Source organism: Pezoporus flaviventris, unplaced genomic scaffold, assembly GCF_033815535.1.
Source record: "Pezoporus flaviventris isolate CSIRO_AGI_PZ_B2104156 unplaced genomic scaffold, CSIRO_AGI_Pfla_v1 ptg000002l, whole genome shotgun sequence".
NCBI lineage: Eukaryota > Metazoa > Chordata > Aves > Psittaciformes > Psittacidae > Pezoporus > Pezoporus flaviventris.
The window spans coordinates 32,611,921-32,633,117 of record NW_026892550.1 but is presented as its reverse complement, the minus strand read 5'-3'; the positions used below and the strand labels follow the sequence as shown (position 1 = coordinate 32,633,117).

At 35.6% G+C, this 21,197-nt stretch overlaps 1 protein-coding gene across 1 annotated transcript in view; it reads left to right on the top strand.

The window, feature by feature from the left end:
- The window catches only part of TENM3 (teneurin transmembrane protein 3), a 1,360,315-nt gene that overhangs the window by 725,079 nt on the left and 614,039 nt on the right, over nucleotides 1-21,197 (top strand). Inside the window, exon 5 of the mRNA XM_061474586.1 lies at nucleotides 15,546-15,703. The gene's annotated coding sequence lies outside the window, so the exon portion shown is untranslated. The remainder of the gene's footprint in view (nucleotides 1-15,545; nucleotides 15,704-21,197) is intronic.

The window sequence follows — 21,197 nt, the reverse complement described above, 5'->3', positions numbered from 1 at the left end:
TACGATCTTGTTCATAGCAGTTCACGTACACGTAGTAATTAGTAAATGTAGAAAAAATTGTAAAAAGGCTAAAAATGTGTTAATTAAGATTTGTAAGTAACGGAATTAATTAAAACTCATTTTTAAACACAAAAGGTACCTTAAGATTCTTTTCAAAAAGGTAACACAAATTTGCACTGAATTTTCAAGGGGCTGGAAAACAAATCCTTGGACTAAATTTTTCTTTGGTTTAAGTTGAAAGAACTTACGAAGTTAATGCAATTTCTAGCAGGACTGAACATATTTTGAATAGAAATTCAGTTTGCTTTACTCAAAGTGGGAATTTTAAAGGTACGGTCTGGAGAAAGAAACAATGACCAGTGTTAATAATATGATAAAAAATAGTAGATTGAAAATTTGAAGGTTAATATCTTTGTAATTTAGCAATTCAAAGGCAGAAATGTATTTTCTGATTGCTAAATACTACCTGCTCAAAATAAAAACAGTTATAGTAATCTCCTAGATTTTCTAAAATGATCTAAAACCAGAACACACTTTTTTTTCTATCAAATTTTAATAGCTAAGTTTGTTTTGAAGGGGACCAATTTGTGAAATATTATATTTCTATTCTCATTAGATGCTCCAATCAAAGATTTAACAAGTATTCAGAGAAAAACTGAAATTTTAATGTAAGAACTAATAAAGAAAATGAAGCATTGCCAAGACCGGTGATATTGGCACACACTTAAAAGGTTCATACCTTGGCTTATCTCTAAAATTATGAGTCCTTTCGCTGTAATCCTGTGGGGATATGTTTTATGCTAAGGGCATGTTTACTTACTTGAAAAAAAATACAGGTTTCTGATAGTTGCAGAGATAAAGTCATTTCATAAGAGGTAAATGAAAGATAAAACTTATTTCTATGATGCAAGCACATACAAAATTATTTTTTGTGATTAAAAGCACAGAGAAGTGCATCAAGAGAGAAGTTATTTATTCCATTTACAAATTAGAAAGACATGGGTTTGTGTAAGAGTAATATTTAAAAAATTACGTGGTTTTGCATATGCAGTGGAAATGCGCATTATAATTATTATATAAAAGAAATACCCAATAAGCCTGTACCTGGGTACATTTTTTATTTAGAATATTTATTGATGCCCTTTGCAAACTAATCTGTGGGTTTGCTTCTGTTGTACATTATAAGGTTATCAATAGCTTGTGAAAATAAATAATGTCTTCAGTCATGTCCTGGGTTCAGCAGTAGCAGTCATTTTTCTCCTTCTTGGTAGCTGGTGCAGTGCAGTGTTTTGACTTTCAGCTCGGGAACAGAGCTGATAACAAGGATGTTTTGGTTTGGCCAAGGACTTTGTGAGCCTCATGCTCTGCCAGGGGGGAGGGGAAGCCAGGAGGAAGCAGAGACAGGACACCTGACCCAAACTGACCAAAGAGGTATTCCATACCACAGCACGTCATGCCCAGGATGTAACTGGGAGTTAGCTGGAAGGGCTGGGAGACTGCAGGGTTGGAGGAGGTATCGGTCGGTGCTTGGTCGGGGGGGGGGGGGGGGGGCAAGTTATCGGTTGGCTGGTGGTGAGGTGATGTATTCTCTTACCTTGTTATTTGCTTTATCATTGTTATTATTGGTGGTTGCAGTAGTGATCTGTGTTATACCTTAGTTACTAAACTGTTCTTATCTCAACCCGTGGGAGTTGCATTCTTTTCGATTCTCCTCTCCGTCCCTCCGAGAGCAGGGGGAGGGAAAGAAGGGGGGGGGGAGTGAATGAGTTACCTGACTGGGTTTAAACCATGACAAGTCAGTTCACTGGATAGCTATTGTTTATCCAAGTTCTCACTTCAGCTAAGAAATTGTAACAGGTGTACTACTGTAACCTTTTGTAATTACTTTAATTATACTGTAAATAAAGCAGAACTCGAATATCCAGTGTTTCTTTCAGATTTCTCTAAGGGCTGTAATGATTTAGGGAGCGTTTACTGTACAGTAGTGGCAAAGTATGTTTTATTCATTTAAAGCCTATTAAAAAGACAATTGCAGAAGTATAAAGCCACACTGTGTAAACATCAGAATTATACAATAAGTAGCTTTCCATCAGCAAACAATATAACATTATGTAAAAATTCATTTTCCTCCAAAACAAAATCTATTTTCTATAGTGTTTCTTTCAAGGTTGGATTAGTAACACACATTCTTCCTAACTTTGGTGGATAAAGAGACTTGGATCCCTTAGCTGTTTCTGGTACTGCGACTTAGAGCTTTGATTTGATTCTGATCCCTCGACACACATCATATGTTTAGAGATGTGTGAATTTGAAACTGGAGGTTGCCTGCTGACTTCTAAGTAAATAGGAATTTATGCAGCCACCAGCATTCTTATAATTATTTTGTTCGGTATCTTGCTGGATCACAGTTAAGAAGCACAGGAATATTCTAAGAACTCAATACATATGAAAATATGTTACCATAGAAAACTGGTTTGCTTTTATCTCCATAAACTATGGATTATAAAATACATTTCATTATATCAGTGATTGTGGTAACAGCTATGGCTAGGACACCAAGAGCCTATCAAAATTTTCCTTGTAAAAGTGTCTAAAAGACAGCTCAGAAGACTAGAACACCCACTCTGTTTGGGGCATTGCTTTCAGACTCTCCCTTAGCTAATGAAGATGATATGTCAGTAGCAGGTTGTATCTGTGAAATCTGTAAGGGTTACGGCTTCCTGGTTTCTGGTTCCTCCATATCTTTTCACATATCTCTTACTAAACTTGTGATCTCACCTCTGCCTTCTTCCACAACAGAATCTGTTTTTTTTTAGGAGTTTGTTTCTCCCTGAAGCTGTGTAGTGTTGCCCAAAAAGAAAAGTGGATTTTGGATGCTCCCTTTCTGTGAGCCTATCATCCTGTTCTCCCTGCCAACATCACTTTCTTTTGTGCATCGCAGTCTCTGAAGTTCAAAGAAAAATGCTCATATTTTTCATGTTACCCTCAGCTCCTCTGTGCATCTGACTGTCTCTTAATAGAAAGATACACGTTCAGCCATCTTCAGGAATCTTTACTACAAGTCCATTAATGTTCACATACTGCTTCTACTGTGTATTTCCAAAAATTCCAGTCCACCTGCATAAATTCATTACCTTGCATCTCTGCAGTTGCTAGAACGTCATGTAAACTGGAAGCATAACCACTTCAGGCAATGAACAGAGTGTAACAATACTAAGTTGCTTTAACATTTTTCATTTGCAATTGCTTTTTGAACCACTCAGTCATCAAAAGAGCAGAAATCCCACCCACTTCTAACATAACTCCTGCACACAGAGAAGCAAAACACAGGTTTGTCCTGCATAGATTGTTCTATATTACCCTGATATTTCCTCTCCTAAAGTGATTTTCCAGGTTTTCTTTTAGGTAGATTTAATTCACTTTTGCTTTAGGTTATGCTTTCTGCTAAAAAAATGAGAATTCATTAATGAAATTATTTTTTTTAAACAAGCTCCAGACTCCTAATGACTTTGGTATATAAATAGACCACAAAACTGATGTAAGTAGCTACTGTCATCTTGTCTAGAACAATTAAAGACCTGCCACAGCTAATGACACCACGTACAATGCAATTACAGCTGCTTTTGTTTCCTTTCTTCTTTACCTTGATAGAATTCTTTTAACTTTAACAGTTACTATTATATTATTTTTTGAACACGGTACTAGAACATGTTTTTTCAGATCACTGAAAACTAGTATATGAAAAATAAAGTCTTATTTTGTTACATGCAGACATAGTGCTTTGCAGAAGGCGAGAAAGTCTAAACTTAATGTGAATGCATTCAGTATTTATTTATCTCTCCAAACCCTTTCCACCTTAAAATGATTTTTTTGTTTTTCCTTAGAGGACATGTAAAGAAAACAAGTTGCTTGCTGTCAAAAGATCCTGGCAATGTCCTCTCTCATTGGTGTGATTCTATACAAGGGGAAGAATTTTAATGCACAGTAGTTTATCAGGAGAGACATCAACCAACTTATTCATATTAGGACATGAGTAAATTATCCCTGTGCATTCCATATAAATAGTGCTGTCACAGGATATAAATATAAAATAGAAATAAACGTGATATATACTGAAATCTTATCAGGCTCAAGCAAGTATTCTAATTGTGCAAGTAAAAAGAACTGCTGTAACAAGGGGCCTTGGTGCCTGCAGGCAAGTCTTTGATTCTGTACCTTTCTGTCTTGTGACATTTTGCACTGAATATCCTTGTAGTCTTTCTCAGCACAACTTAAAAGACTTCCAATAATTAAAAAAGACAAGAATAGTATCACCTTAGCTACCATTGTAGGGCAGATTCTATTACTGTGGGTATCACTTAAAATAAGCTAAAAAATTAGATGGACAAAACTGAAGTAGTCACTCTTGCAAAACTAAGTGAATGTACCCAAAGAACAGAATTGATAATGGCCACCAAAATGGTGTTCTGTTAAGTAGATCTGGTCTTTGATAAATTAAATAGATTTATTTACCAATTTTATATTATCAAACTGTAATCAAACTTGATTATCCTTAATCAAGTGGCAGTAAGTGGCCTCTTGATTTCATCTCAGCCAATACAAGAAAAGCCAATACAAAAATCAGTCTGCAGGGTGAATTTTTAATATGAGCAGTAGTGCCCAATGCACTTTGTACTGCTCTTCTTGGCAAGGGCAAGATTACATATATTCATCATGCTTTGACATACTGGTGGTGTGCAGAGCAAGAGGGATGCTCTGACGGAACTCTGATATCTTCATTAATTTTTAGGCAACTTACCAGGTTAGTTCAAAAGTACTTAAGTATTATGTCTCTTTAAAAAATATCAGCATTCTGACCACCAAATAACTCTCAAATCTGCATTATATGTGGTTTTATCAATAATGCCAACCAGATGCTCTACGACTCAGTAAGTGTACGTCAGCTCAAGTGGGATCTGAAAAGTAACGGGTTTGAACTAAACCGTCTAGTGGGCAGAAGCCTGTATGTGTTTGACTGATACTACTGCCAGTTCTCAAAGATACAAATTATGTTAAAGTTGGGGTGGTTTTTTGGGTTTGTTTTTTTTTTATTTGCTTTTAAGCAGCTTCTCAGAAAACAGGAAGAGTCAGGGATTTCTCTTACTTCTTGAATAGCTTTAATTGGAGAGCTAGAACCTGTAGGAATATGTACAAGGTTGTACCCAGAGTGAATGAAACCAGCCAAAAATTAGTTATGATTCTACTTGCAACTTCTGCTAGCTGATTGTAGACTAAGGAATATGCTATACAATCTAAATGGCAGTTGGGGGGCATAAGCATGTGCTGTCTGTGAGACACAACACAACACTGCCCACTACTGCATCTGAAATAGTGTACAGCCCCCCTGTTGTCTTCTACAGGTGACATCCTGAAAGTTCAAGGACAGGACTGCTTAGGACAGCAGACACCAAGTAACATGGCTGGTTCCTTGTTGCATACGTTCCTCTCACGCATGTTTCACACAGTGGGATTTACTACACAGTTGGTTTTATTCTGTTATAGGTGCCTCCAATATATCACTTTTTGTTTTTCTTTCAAACAAAAGTTAAATGTCTGTCTGTTAACATTTAACATGTTATATCTCAAGTGTATATTGTGCTTTTAAAACCTACAAATCCTAATGTTTCTGTACTGCATCAATCACATGCCAAAGGAAACTGCAAGATCCAGATAGCACCCAGCTGCCTTTGCAGTCATAGCAGAATGCAGGGTGCTATGACACACAAACAACATAGTTGTGCAAAATTCTGTTTTCTACAAACAGGTATAAGAAAAGCATTAAATATCAGATAAATCAAAAGAAACTTAAAACAAAAAATCTGTTTCTCCTTATGTTGCTGCTATTCTAATTTATAAAAAAAAAAAGAAAAAAATGGAAAATGCAAAGCCTCAATTCAAATTATTCCGAGCAAATGGGAAAGTTATTACTGTTTTAACCAACTGCTATGTTTCCACATGTCATTTGTACTTTCTCTCTTTTTCATTATAACCTAAAAAAAGAGAAGTAATTATTTTTTAAGAGAGGGAGAAGCCAGAAATAAAACATTTCTTTGTATGGCTTAATTTTGTGTAATAATGAAGAGTGTCTATCCAAATATGCATCCCCAAGACTGGGGGAATTCAGAGCCAAAAAAGAAATTAGCACTTGCTGTAGGTCCCTGATTCACATAGGTATGAAGTATGAGTAGTACTGCTCAGTGAGACAGCACAACTGTGGAAAATCAGTATATGATCATGCAAATATAGAATATATCAAAATGCAGATGCCCAAGAAAGAAAAATCACATTTCTCAGAGTTTGCTTTTACAACTCTAGTAAAACTCCTTGAATTTTGTTTTACTTTGGTTAATACAAAAGAGAGAAGTGAGTGGAAGTGGTTAGAGGTTGTGAAAAATTTTAAGTTCTTCTTTTCCCTGCTCTTATCCTTATTCTGGTGAAAAGGGGCAGCAAGTAAGGAACAGCTTGGTTTCAATTCTTAGAGTTTCAGGAAAAGATACAGGATGACATAATGTCATAGTCATGCTTTATTTCACTCTAGCTGTCAGAAAAGAGTCTCTCTGAACTATTTTGGGGTTTGTGCTCTTTTTCAACATATTCATGTGCTTTGGTTACATTACAAACGATGACCAGTAAGGTACCATTACCATTTTAAGCCGACCAAAGACTACAGAAAACAAACATTAAAACAATAGTCCTTAATAATAATTGTGTAAAAGTGAACTTGGTAATGAATTTAGTTTCTGCTGACTTGTTAACTAACCATATGCTTAACTTCAGAATCAATCAAGAATTTCCTTGGACTTTAGTTAATTGGGTGACACACGATTTAAGTACATGAAGTGTGATAAATACAAGCTGTCTTGATGAAGATCACTGTTGACTTAGACAGTGATTGAATAAGAAGAACTGTAATAACAAATATGTGCATAGATATTTTAAAGCAGAAATCAAGCCAGCCTATTAGAATTAGCAACAGACAGTTTATATGGGTATCACTCTCCTTACTTAAGTACAGTGAGCAGAAACAGTGTCATGCACACAGAAGGACATTATCACACTTGCTATGAGCCACGGGGTAGAGGCAATGAAAAATGAATTTTCTTTTGTTCATTTTTGCTTTACACTTTTAACAGAGGTAAATAAAAAGCTGAATGTTGCATGCATTTAGTTTCTGTTTTACTCTTCCATTGTGCTAGGATGCTGCTGTTGCTTTGTTTTAATCAGACTGAACACCCCATCAGGCTATTTTTATTTTGAGTCTCTGAAAAAACAGTTTACAAATTTGACTCCATTGATGAGAAGGAGCAAATACTCTTGCAGATCATTGCTTGGCTAAAGGGACAGTTGTATCATGATCAGTCAGATCACTTTGTTTTAAATCTGTAGCGTAAACTAGGAGTTTTACTACTATTTTACTACTATTTTACTATTGTCTAGACACAGAGATATACATAGAAAGAGTGTACAGTGAAAAAAAAGAAAACCCATTGACTTTCTAGTGAATATTCCCGCAAGACTAGTTTGCAACAGCATTTGTAGTGATGTGATCATTAATCATAACTTACAAAGCTGGGGTAGCATCTGAACAAGAAGTGTGGTACTTGATTGGCAACAACTAAGACACAACTATAAAAATGACTGCTATATTCAGCTTGAAGGCTTTTGTAAGGGTAAGTTGATGAGAAATTCATCTGTTTTTCCAAGCCTTCAGAAAAAATTTTCCCACTAAGCGCTGCTGCTGCAAAGACATACAGTTCCAGTTTGACTTTGGGCTGTAACCAAGTTTATCAACTACAGGAAGTAAACAAAGTGTATTTCTGGTTATTGAAGTGATTTGGTACATTTTTTAAAAAAGCATTAGATTTGCTACTAGTTGGGCAATGAACTACTACTGACAAGCTTTGCAGCATTAATGTGCATGAGTATAGGATAGTAGCAACAACTCTTCTCAAGTGTTTCAGGTTTCAGCATTGCTGGGGAAAGGGAATATGTTGTGGTTTGGGTTTGCTGAAGGATACTTCTACAGCGAGAGGAGGACACAGTACTGCTGGAAAGCCATGTGCCAATGTATTCAAGGTCCTGCATTTCAACTGCCTACTCAGTTCAAGAAGATGCAGGGAAAAAAAACCAACTATACTTAATTATGGTAAAGTATTTCAAATAAGGTATTTTTAAAAATCAAGGGGGATTTAACCACATTTTCTAGACTGGCTGGCAGTAATAGTGCCATTCACAACTCTGCAGATCACAAAAATAGAGGATTTTTACTCAGATGAACAATGGCTAAAATAAGCAAACTCCTATGCTACATATAGTTTCTTTGTGGCTTCCCCACCTGGGTGGAACAAAAAAAACCCAAAAACAACCCAACAACAACAAAAAAAAAAAAAAACTCAAAACACAGCAAGCCAGGGAGTAGGGGGGACAGATTTTACAACAGATTCCAGAAAGGGAATACATGAGGTAGGGAGGGAGGGAGGAAAGGGGCACAAAAAGGGAGACAGGAATAAACTCTGAAAGATGCACAGAGAGATGGAACCCTGAATTAGAACCTGCAACTTGGGAAGAAATCTCCTAGGGGCAGATTCATTCTTCTAGCAAATTAAAACAGCTGGAGAGTGTGAGGAAAAGATGTTCCCATCTTCCTTAACATCCCACTGTCCAGAAAGATACCATTATGCTTGAGTAAGTGGCCCTATTGCAAAGCCTGGCTTTTTTTTTTTTTTTCTTTTGCTATCTGGAAAGACTTCTATTTGCTGATGAAGAAAAGTGACTTTAACAAGGTCTTTCTTTTCTTCCCCTTAATACAGCAGCCAGCCAACATAAGTGGGGAAGTGCTAATTTATGACTCTTTTCTGGCTTGCTGTTGTTAAGGCAGTACTCCAACAGCAGGTGAAATCATTTAAGGGTGCTAAATAGTACCAAGGAAGAGCTGTGGTGGCCTTGTTTAATCTCCTTGATTTTAAAGGTAGGGAGCATTTCAGCTTTAATGTTTTTGCTCTCATTAAACTCCATTCTTAAATCTAAGGGGAAGGGGGGGGGATTTATGTTTGAAGACATCATATTTACTTTGAATGTTTGCTCATGTTAGAAAATGATCTCTGTAAAGGTGTTCTTTTTGTCTGTGAGAGCCACTAATGGTAGGCAGCAGCCACCTTTATTATGTGAAGCAGAACAGGAAAGGCTAGGTTAAGAATTGCAATCTGCTGCCATGTTATTAAGCCCCATATGTTGCAGCCCACAAAAAGGTGGTGTTAATGAAGAAATGTGTTCAGTGTGCTAAGTTTATTGGGGAAAGAACACATAACCATAGGAAGAACTACTCTTCTGGATTTATAGTTGAGTCTGTAGCAACCTCATGACTGTAGTCGGAAATGGTGCTACAGGATCTTGTTGCTGTGGAGTTGATGTGTAGAACAGATACCAGGTAGGTCTTTCTCAGACTACTAAACGTGTCCTGGTCACTCATGCTACATGTGCAAAGTTAAGGAGGTTTTGAGGCTGCCAGCAGAGAGGTCATAAAGCAAAAGGAAGGAACAGGAATTATAGTGCTCATATCACTTGTACACGCTGTAGGCTACCAGTGTAGTATGTAATTCATCTAAATCTACCTGTCTGCTTCCCAGAAAAGAAATGATACTTGTTGTTTATTTTCCTATTATGATAGGGAGCATGCTAAGAGTGCACCGTATTAAAGACTGTTCAAGGAGGTAGCAGTAGAAAAAAAATAATGGTTATTTGAATTTCTGTGAGAAAATAACAAAGTCCTTTAACATAACTTTTGTGTTCTGCAGCAGCAGGAGTTAGGTAGGGCAAGGCTATATCTCTGTCCAGTTGTAATCCTTTCAGTTGTAATTTCACAGATCATCTGTAATCGGCTAGATTCATGTATATACACTTGACTGCAAAGCTTGAGTATATATCTTGCTAGCAGGAAAAGGAATAGATGGGGCTTTTTTTTTTCTTTGGTGATTTTGCTACTTGCAGGGTAGATAATTATTTTTCTTACGATATGAATTGTTAGCATATGATGATGTGACTAGCCTCAGCTTTAAAGTACTTCTATAGAAAGGAATAAAATATCCAGGCGGTGATGGGTGGATCACTGCTTTCAGTACTAGATCAAGAGCCTCTGGCACAGCTGCTGCATCCAGCATTCTGAACTGTTGTTTGTTTTTCTTATTTTAATGTTGTACATCATCACTTTTAAATCAGTAGGACCAAAATACCCTTAATATTCTTGCTACGGTTTTTGCCTGCATATTTACTGTGTTACTGCCTTTAATTGTAGGGCATGAACTATTTCTTATCCATGTTATTTTAAGCACTTTTTGTAACCTTAAATAAATGTGTAGCATGTATTCAGGACAGTATAAAGTACTGCTCCAGGTGGCTTGATCGTGACAGATAACCTTATTTATTGTTATGACAGTACAGGGGCAAGCTGCACCTGTGGTCTCTTCCCCAGCCTGTCTCACAGGCTTGTCTTTCAAAAGACAGACCTTAATAGCACTTCTGCAGAATTGAATCCAGTGATTGACCTAATTTTAGACTGTATCTTGCCCCAGTTTCATGCCAATCAGTGCCTTATCCTTTATGCAGGCTTTACAAATGTTTCTTCAGATACTATATGCCACTATTTCCTATTTTATTTTACTTTTCTTAGTCTTTACCCTAGGACACTGATCCCTTTTTTGATAGGGTGAACCTTGCAAGCCCAGCTGTAAATTTTGGTGGTGTTTCAATGACACGTTTTTGTAAGGTTTTATGAGAAAGATCAAAGTTACAAAGAATATCTTCCTATAAAGACAGGTGTTATCCGTTCTCTGCAGAAACACATCACAGGTACAGAAAAGGTTGAAGATCATAATAGGTTCTCTTACCCAGGTCAGTGGAACATGGCAACATGACTCCGTACAAGTAAGCATGACCCATTGCTTGAAACATATTCTCTCGCGTTCAGTCAAGACCAGCTACTATATATATAATCTCAAGTGTTTCTACCCAGCCTTGCTGTATTCTCAGTCTCTTTCTAACACTGTTTTTCCTGTGCTGGCTTAATTCCTTCCTATGTGGTATTTCTTAACATTTTAATATCTTTTTGATAAAAAAATTCTGAAAAGAAAAAGAAGCCAGGTAATCTAGCCAAAGTCAGACAGACATAAGTTTCTCAATTACTACTTCTTCTAATTCTCTCTTACTAAGTCTTGGTATTTCTATATGATATCTTATCCGCGATAATTGTTTTTGCTAAGAGAGTTCTATCCAGCAAGCCAGAATATGTCAGCCAGATAGAAGAACACAAAGTAATTATAAAATGTTACGGATATTTCCTTTGAACCCCACAATCAATAAATGTTTTCATACTATCGTGATATACTAACACAAGAATAATGTGATTAAGTTCTCAACTTCTTCAATTCTTAACAAGGTAATACTGTAATCCAACAATAATTTCCAATTGATAATGAAGGAAATGCAATTTTTTGTATGATTTGTTATATTTCTGCTGTGATCCTGTGAATTAAAAGAGAAATTGAGATTAGGAAAGTTAAAAAAATTGACAAATAGAAAGGCTCATTGGGTAGCAAAATGAGGCAGCAAAATTCTGAAACCAAAGTTGTTATATTTAGGTGCATCCTAATTTAAAACAAACTCTTTTCTTGCTCATTAGAGTCCATAGTGGTTGTTGTCTTGACAGTAGAAAACATTGTGGTACTGCTGTCTGATTAATAACTTCCATTTGCAATCTGGGTGTTGCTGACTACAATAGAATCATTTTCAAAGTGACTCTAGTGCTGTGCGATAAATGGATGGATTTCATGAAGAGGGCTTGATCTACAGATAGTGCTGGCTACAGAGAAATTGCTGTGTCTTGTTTTGCTATTACTAAATTTCTTTTAAATTTACGTTCATTTTTCTTTATACTTTTATATTTTCCATTGTCTTATATGCTTCTGTATGGTTCTTGCATAAGTATTTGTCTGACATCACTAACATTTCAGCAGGAACTGCTGAAGATTACAAATGTTAATGGGGGTTAAAAGCTAGGTAATATGTTTACTGGCTTATCTCAACCCCTTGTGTGTACATATTGATATCCAGCTTTAATTTTTTATTTTTATGATGTTTTTCAAGAGTAATCAGTTTGATATTTCACTAGTTTACAAAGAATGGGCTATGATCCTCAAATTCCAAACCCAAGTCTGTTCCTAGACTGAATGGCAAGTCTGTATGCCAAAGGCTCCTCAGCTCTGAGCATACACCAGTTTATTCCTTACAGGAAACTCTCAGAAAATTTACTGAACTGTTAGCTCTTTAACCAAAGGAGATAATACATAAATAGTGGGAAATAGATCAAAATTTTGTCTGTGTTCTGGTCTCTTTTTGAGGAAAGCAGAACCAGTAAAATAAAGCAGGAAAAAAATGAACCCAAATAGAGAATTTTGTTTTCCCCAAAAATAGTGGAAAGTATTAAACATGTGAAAGCTGATAACTACACTTAAGTATAAATAGGAAAATATTTCTGGGTTTTTATGTTATGAATTTTGTGTTTGGGAACAGGAAAGACCTGATCAGTAGCAACAGGAACTGGAAACTCTGCACAATACTGTCTGTCAGTATTTGGCTCGAGTTTTAAAAGTTGAGAAATTCCTGCTAAAAACTTTTCTGCAAATTTAGATGTTAATGTTACACTAAAATTTAATTACTAGACATCTCTGAAAATCATACTGTAGGCTGTAGATTAATTACAAATAAATACAGATACTCACCAACATGCCCAGGTCAGGAGCCTTGGTGGTCAATGCTCCCATTATACCAAGTGGAAAATCAGAAGTTCTTTTAAGTCTGATTTGATCTCTGGAGATGCCTCTCGCTTTCTCTGTTGACCACAAAGGAAATTTTGGTGAAGCTTCAAACTTTCAACCTTCAGTAAAGCGTTCAGAGTTGGCCAGGAGAGTGCCTGAAGTAATTTTAGTCTTGTTTCTCTTTATTATTGACTGCATAATATAACTTAATTGCTGTATCATGTTCTTCATCATATAAAAAAACATTTTGGAATTGCTGTTTTATATTATACTTGTCATGTGAATTACCTAGATTTAAAAGTGATTTTAATGATAATACATGATACCATGTGGTTCTCAGCAAGTTTTTTGTGTTGAATGTTTAGTACAACTGTGTTGACATTCTGCCAGGCTTGGTAAGAGCTGCTAGTAACGAGTCTTGTTGTTGGTGTATCTGATTCAGTTTAAAGCAGGTCACAAATCTCAGTCACACTTCTGGAGATCATCCCGATTTTATTCTCTGAGCTAGCTTCATTTATGGCTGGCTTCCAAAGCAGCATACTGGAGTGAGAGTTCAGAAGATGCAAACTAGGAAATACAAAGTAACGAACTGAGAAGGCACTATGCTGCTAACATGTGATCTGTACTTTGCTAGCAGTCCTCTGGTTCAGTTCCTGACATTGTCCCTTGTGAATAACTGCAAATTAAATCATTATAAAATTGATATAATTGTTTAGAGGAACAAAGATCCTCTGTCTATTCTGGAGTTCAGTGTGTCTATTATCTCTGCCATCCTCTTAATAAAGAGAAGCAGCTGACAAGTAATGTGCTAAATATGACAAGCAGGAGACTGCAGTTAATAACATTCAGTACTTTACTTGAGTTCAGAGAAGGCAAGTGACAAACCCTGGAAAACTTCCTTTTCCTTTCCACTTAAAAATACCTACCAGTGGTACCAGCTAATATTAAACATGTCCTTTCCTGAAGCATATCGTCATGTGGAAAACAACTTAGATCTATAGAGAAATAAGTACTAGATTTAGTAATATCCATTTATCCATAGCAGTAGGATATACCCTACTATTTGCACTGTAGTACCTCAGTAACAATTCACAGAATAAAATCTGAACTTTTAACCATCAAGTTTCAGTGCTAATATTTGCAAGAACATATTGGTGTTTACTGCCATCATATTTGATGGTCTACTTACTCAAATCTTCTAGTACAGATAGTAATATTGCAAGTCAGCAAATTCTGGAAAGTTCTTCTATTTGTATTGGCTGAAAAAATTCTCTGAAATAGTATTTGGGCAAGAATCATTAGAACTATATAGTAATGACATTAACATAAATTTTCTGAATGATGTTATCATAAATTATTTTCCACATTTTTCTGAATGTCTTTAAAAGGCTGATTGTTCCCTCACTATGGTATTGGTTTCAGCACACACTATTACTTAAAAGGAAACAGTTTAAAAAATCTACCAGCAACAGCTACATCTTTTTGTTGTTGCATTTGCTGCTTGTTTTCATTACCCCTCAGGTATATTTATTAGGTAGAAAATTTATAGCATGTGTTTCTCAAACAAGTGTTTGAGAAAAATGTCTGTCTCATAACCGTACTTAAAAATACTTTACTAAAAGACCATGAAATATAATAGCAATGAAGAAGGTCATAACACTTGTTCTCCTCTTCTAGAATGCATAGTAAATCTTTTGACATGCCTTCCCATTCTGCTTTTTTTCTGTGCAGTAGCCTTTATAATTATTGTTAATTGTATCACAATCTATGCATTAGCTTCAGTCCTTTAGTGAAGTACAGTATTTGTAACACTGAAATCCCATTTTTGAGTGTTTTTCTTCTTTCTTATTTCCATATTGGAGCTTGAATTTATTTATTTATTTTTTTCCTTGTTTACTCCTTCCTAGACCAGTCTGTTGCTTTGGGGGTTTTGTTTTTGTTTTTTCATTATATTTCTTATTTCATCCATCAACAAACAAATTGTTACTTCTTCTTTACCCCTTTTCATGCCTGAGTTATTAGCTGACATGTTTATTTTCCAGACCAGCTTTTAAAATTTGTTTTCCTTCCTTTCATTTATAAATGATATAATCAATTATTTATACATTATTTCCCTAGTGAGTCCTAGAAGAATATTTGATTGTCCTCAGATAAATCATGCCACAAGCAAAGCTCTCTCGGGCAGCTGACACCAGTTAGCCCAGCCAGTTTTTAACCTCTCCTGAGCCTTGACATGTCTAAGGACAGCCAACAACTGCCTGAATATCGTATTGCTCAGTGAATGAAACTGATGCTTTGTACAAGCCCATTTGCCCTGCATTGTTTTGCCTCTTCCATATGCAGCCAGAACATAGCCTGGGCAAAAAAGTCTGGCTATGAAAGAAATACAATCTAACTTCAGCTGTGTAGTAACCTTCCCTCGACATGGCTCAGCACCCATAATTCAACAGGGCTCTAATAATCACATTGACATTCATACCGCCTGGCTAAAATTAGAATGCTGTCCACACAGAACTTGTCCAGTTTTTTTCCAGGCAGAAATGAAGATACTTCTGTATTCTGAAGTTAAGTACAAGCCTTTTGCATTGTTACTAATAATGTCCCATAGCTGTTCATTTTTTAACTGAGGAACTAGTTTTATGAGTAGATGACATACTGTCTTCTAGGCTCTAATTAAAACTTATTTTTGGTCCTTAGGTGTAATGTCTATTCTTCTGAGATGAGCTCTTAATTAATGCACAGAGATCCTGAAAGTCCCACCTCTCAACAGTAATGATTGACATCCAAGGATACATAAATTACACTAATTGAGCTTTCCATTTATACAGTTTTCTGCAGCCAACTCATCAGAAAAGGTAGGAGAACAAACCAGCATAAAAACGGTTATTTTTCTGTCATGTGTATTTTCCTGAGGGGGAAAGTCTTGCAGAACTAGTGAGCAGTTATTACCATGAGTGTCAACTCTTCAGGTTTCAGAAGTAACGTTTGCTTTACTATGAAAATTAGCATTTTTAATTCCATAATGTACAGTTGAATAATAAGACAGTATTCACTATTGAAAAACAAGCATACCTGACAAGTCAGTGCTCAATGCTTTGGATTGCTGCTAGTGTTGCATAGCAATAGAGACTTTCTGAACAGAAGTTGTTTGGTAAGGAAATTAGATACTTCACTGTGCAAGTAGTGTTTTGTCTGTAAATGTTCTCTTAATTCCTATCCACAGTCAGAAGTGGTGACTTTCTAGTATTTGTTAAGCAGTCGCTCATTTCTTGGATTCAATTTAGCATTTAGTTTAACTGTATTATTCTGGAGTCAGTTAAGATGAAGTCACTGAAGTCACTGAATAAAGTCTAATGTTCTCATCCAAGCTGAAGTCCATTGAAACAAAAAGTACTGATAAGAACATGGTTGATGGAGGGGAACAAAACGCACTAGAATGTATCAGAGAGAGATTTAGCAGATGAATTTCATTGCAGACGATACATAGGAAGTACTACAAGCAGCCAAGGGAAAAAAAAAACCAAACCTGGAAATGAGGCCAAATGTAAAGTTTTATCTATGTTTTAAACAGTAATCCGGGTTACAATAATATCTTATTTGGTCTTGGAAATCAGCTTTTGTCTGACCTGTTTTTATTTGACTGTCTGGGTAACAGAACACTTTAAAATGAACTTATTTATTCCTTATTTATAACTTTAATTTCTGGTGACTTATAACAAATTTCAAAGTGAAAATGGAGCTCTTAAAATGAACATTAGACTTTCGTGACAGAAATCTGTCCAGTTTCAGAGTTTGTTTTAAACTTATCTGGTATCTATACTCTTTTCTAGAAATAGGAAGCATTCACAGTATGGGGGGGGGCACCCAAACATATTTGAGATGATATTTTAGGATTATAGAAATGGAATAGAAACAGATCTAGCTGTTTGTATCTAGATGAAAAGTGAATAGATCTATGGGAAAGATGTAAACATAGATATATGTGTGGGCTAGGGACTGTTTAACTGCTGAGATGTTTTACTCTTCAACTGAAGTACGAAAGCTATAGAGAAATGTATTGAAAGGAAATCTAAACTCAGGATTGCATAAGGCAGGTGCTGGACAGAGGGAGGTCCCATCAAAGCAGTACACTGACTTTGTAACATCCCCTTTGTGTCCAACAAGGTTATGAATTTCCTGTGCAAGACTACAGAAGCAAGCAAACTGGGAGTATGGGAGCAGAGTGACTTAGAGTCCAGGCCTTTGTATTTCTTCCAATAAAAGTATGAGGACAAAATGAAACAAGACTTAAATTTAGAATTAGAAGAACAGAGATATAAGTGGAGGCTAGGGAAAAAAAAGGGAAATGAAGTGTAAGAAAAGTGGCTTCTGTAAATGCCCTTCATATCTGGAATAACTTCATACTTTTAGGATTAGTGCAAAACTATTAGTATGGGTGTTGGGTTTCTTTTTTATGAGAATGTAATTTCATCTTCCTTGTGATATAATTTTTGTCCAAAGCAACCCGTTGCAAACTTTTATGTTGCATGAATAGAGGCATAACACGTACTAAGTAATTTTTTTCTCTTTATTACTGGGCACATGGCAAGAACATGCACTTTAATTTGGTTACTTTGAGAAAGGTGAACTGTTTAAAACCCAAATGGTTTGGTAGAACCAAAATGGTTTAATTTGCTAAGAAGAACAAAGATGCTTCTGTACAACATTATACAGCCACTGCGTGTCAAGGTCTGACTTTATTATCACACCTTCAGAATCTGTTTTTTATACTTCTGAAATGGCAAAAGCTCACTGTAAGTTTCATAGGCTGTATATATGTGGAAATACCTAGTAACAGGAAACATATGCATACACTGAGCATTGGCAGCTGTTTCAAACTGTAGTTAAAATGTATTTTGTGCTAATTCAAAATAATAGTTCTAGCTATAGTACCAGCTTTGAAGACCATAGCAAATGTTGGTTAAACTGAGGCCAATGTTTGTCTCTTGCTTATGATAATCAATTAGGCATAAATGATGGGTATTTCATTTTGAGTAGTTGCAACAATAAATTATTCTTGGGATAACATGGTGGAGCCTAGTCTCCTTTGGCTTTTGGAACCTGTAAAATAACAGAACATCAGTCAAGTTAATAAAGTGTGCCCTTATTACACATTCTACATCTGTACCTGAACTGCCAGCATATGATCAAAAACTGCAGCTGTTTCAGTTATATCACAATCACATCATAGGCATTTTATAGTTATAACAGAGATAGAGTTCCAGGGACAACCCGGTCACCTTACAGACATACAGAGTTCAGTGGAACCTCATTAAGTTGCACCTTGGTATTATATGAAACTGGTAGGACATCTATTAGGTATCATATGTAATTTCTGTGTAAAAATTGTTTTGTGTGCATTTTGTAGGCATTGCCTTTGTCTTATCAAGTAATCCAGGCTTTGTTCACACAGAACTTCAGAGTTCCGTGCTTGCTTAGTTTAATTTTGAATTCGTAGTTGCCAAAAGTAAAAGATTACTCATAGCCTAATGGCTGTTTTGTATTGCATGCTGGTCATGCAAAAGCATTAAAAAACTATCTAATATTAATTAAAATAATTATAATGTAAGCTGGAATATAAAAATGTGTTTTCATAGCTGTTGACACATATTTCCATTTCACCTTGTGGATGAATGTTTCCCTGAAGTCAGTGAGATTTGCCATTGGCATTTACAAATGTAGAATTTCACCTAGTCATTCTTTTACTCGTAATCAGATGTGTTTTAATAACAATGGATTACCTTTTCTATATTATCACTTCTCAGTATGAAAAATACTAGAAAGGGAGAGATCTTATTAAGAAAGTGATTCAAGGAGTAATTCCTGAGAAATGTGTTGTAAGAATTGCTTAATGTTGAACACAGATGAGTTAATATTGCAACAAAATTGAACTGTCATCTTCTTTGTCCGGGATTTTAAAGACAGTATAAGCTCACCTTTGGTGTTGGTTTAGTTCCACATTAGAATTCACCATGTTAGTATATCTTCACCATTTAGGTAGCTGAGCAGTACAACAAAATACAGGCAGACAACTAATCTGATATTTGAATCTGAGTATTTTGCTAATTTTTTGCAGGAATTGTGAAGCAAAAAATCCCAAGTTTACTTAAGAAACTGGTCTAAAAAAAAAATGCACCTTTGTTTTCTTAGCCACTCTTCCTAAACATACTCACACTTCATAGTTAAGGAAAAATATGTGTATTTGTCCTGGTATTTTCCAGTGCATGTACAAAAAAGAACAGGTTGTAAAACAAAAATATGTTAGGTGGGATAATAATCTATTATGGTAACAGTCAAATTGCTTGTCATGTCATGAAGGGTTATGCTTTAATTAAGCAGTAAGGCATGACAGGGTGTGAATTACAATGTAATAATTCTTGTCTAGTGTATTGTTAGGCAAAAGGCCAAAGGCCTAGTGCCAGTGAGTTCTGCAGGAATGAATTATTATGCTATAAATTAAACAATGCGGTATCATATTGAAATAACTGCAAAATATTAAATTTTAAATTAAAGAAATACAAATTATAATTTTTATGTACCTAATTACTCCACCAATACACTACTTTGTTGCTAAGACTATCACAGAAAAGAGAGATTTCTATTTAGTATTGGATTTAGATGGCAATTAAACTCCAAAGACCATTGGTTTTGGAGATCTGAAGTATACTATTTTAATACCATTTTTCCCAAAATAAACAAAGAAAGACATACATCTCTGAGGAACAATATTCCATAAATTCTTTCTTTTCATCGAACAGAACTGGTGTACAACTCTTACAGATCTTTGTGAAACTCCTCTTACCTGGGAGCCTCGCATCTAGAGGAGGCTTTGCTGTTACCTTTATCTTTTGAAAGCACAATTTTTCTTCTTCCCATTCAGAAGAGACACATCATTTATAAAGCCCTTCAAAGTTATCAATTTATCTTTCAGAATAATTGTTTTTGAAAAATTGAAGTGTTCATGGTTGGTTGGCTTTTGGTTTGTTTTTTTTTCCCCCGGTCATCAGAGAAGTTAACAGGAAGACAAAACCACAGGATTCTGAGAGCTCCTGTTATATTTTTCTTCTACAAAGCATAAAAGCAAAGATACTAAATAATTGGAAATGTTGAAAAAAGTGATGAGCTCTGATATTTTTTCATCGGTTATATGATACAGGTATAGCAAAACCTATGTAGTCAAGTCTTAAAATGCATGATGTTTACCGCTACTAGGAAGTCATACCTTACTATCCATTTTGTGAAGTTATTTCACATTCTACATGTATGACTGAAAAAGGTTCAGCAGGTTCCATTCCTTAATTGACATCTGTGTGCAGTTTCCTGTTTGAAAAAAATTAGAAGACTTGTCCATTGGTACATTTGCTTGTAGCTAAGCACCAGTCAGGTTAGTGGTCTCAAAAGCAAAAAAAAAAAACCAAACAAAACAACCAACCAACCCACAACAAAACCCAAACGAACCTATTTCTTAGTTGTGCAATTCAATAGAGGTGGGTTTTCTCTCATTATTTTATGTTGCTTTTTTGGCAGTGGTGTAAATCTGTATAGCTTTGAGAAGCCACAGATCTGCTGTACAGTATCACTCCAATCTAAAGGGCTTTTTTGTTGCATTCTCATGTTCAATCTGAGGCTTTCTATTGTCTGATGTGCTGTTGAATATCAGATATGGGATCAGTTTGCAAGTTTCCATTTGACTTCTTAGTTGATTAAAGCTTGCTGTCCTTAAGTAAAACCAGTTGTCTGATCACATTGCAATTAATATACTACTTCTTAGCATTGTAATATTTACTATGGTAATGCTAGCAAACAATGTTTTTTGTTTTTTTTTTTTGATATCTCTACTATACCTGCAGGCCTCATGTAAGGTGCTAGTTTTTAGATGGGTACATGAATAAAGGGACAATTTTTTTTTTTCCCCATAACACTTGAATTACAAGTAAATTTGCCTTCAAAGGATTCTTTGTACACTGAGAAAATCTGTCACTATGACAGAGTTCACAGGAGGAAACAGTTGGTTTTGTTTTCACAATAGTTGAATAGCTTCCTCTTCTTCCTAAGCACAATTCATCAAAACTAAAATATATTGCACCTCTGGTATGGTTTTCCACAGCCAGCTGAGGAATTTTCTTTTGGTTTCATAGTGATTAAGAGGGCATTTCTACTTGTTAGCTTTTAGCAAAGGGTTGTCTTTAATCTGGGACTGCAGCCTAGATAAGTGGTCACAGCAATTGTTGAGCACTAAGGCATTTTTAATGCCTGTAACTCCTATAAACTGATGTTTTGACTTACTTTCTCCATTTTTCTAATATACAA